The 334-nt window shown below is 58.1% G+C and overlaps 1 protein-coding gene across 2 annotated transcripts in view; it reads left to right on the plus strand.

The window, feature by feature from the left end:
- Positions 1-334, plus strand: part of SIDT1 (SID1 transmembrane family member 1) — an 87,191-nt gene that overhangs the window by 77,423 nt on the left and 9,434 nt on the right. The window lies entirely within an intron of this gene.

Below are 334 nucleotides of genomic sequence, written 5' to 3' on the forward strand. Positions count from 1 at the left end.
CGGGATTCTCACTGTTGTGGCCTCTCCCATTGCGGAGCACAGGCTCCGGACGCGCAGGCTCAGTGGCCATGGCTCACGGGCCCAGCCGCTCCGTGGCATGTGGGATCTTCCCTGAGCGGGTCACAAACCCGTGTCCCCTGCATCGGTAGGCGGACTCTCAACCACTGCGCCACCAGGGAAGCCCCAATAACTTTAATCTTAATAAGGCCATGTGTTTAGAAACCAGGAGCCTGGGAGCTGCAGGACCTCCTTGCAGCCAGAATAATGAAACTAATTCCAGGTGCATCCCAACAGCTGCCTTAGGGCCCCCCAGTTAACACAACCCAGGGAAAGA

Source organism: Lipotes vexillifer, unplaced genomic scaffold (genome assembly GCF_000442215.2).
Source record: "Lipotes vexillifer unplaced genomic scaffold, Lipotes_vexillifer_v1.1 scaffold1319, whole genome shotgun sequence".
Classification (NCBI taxonomy): Eukaryota; Metazoa; Chordata; class Mammalia; order Artiodactyla; family Lipotidae; genus Lipotes; species Lipotes vexillifer.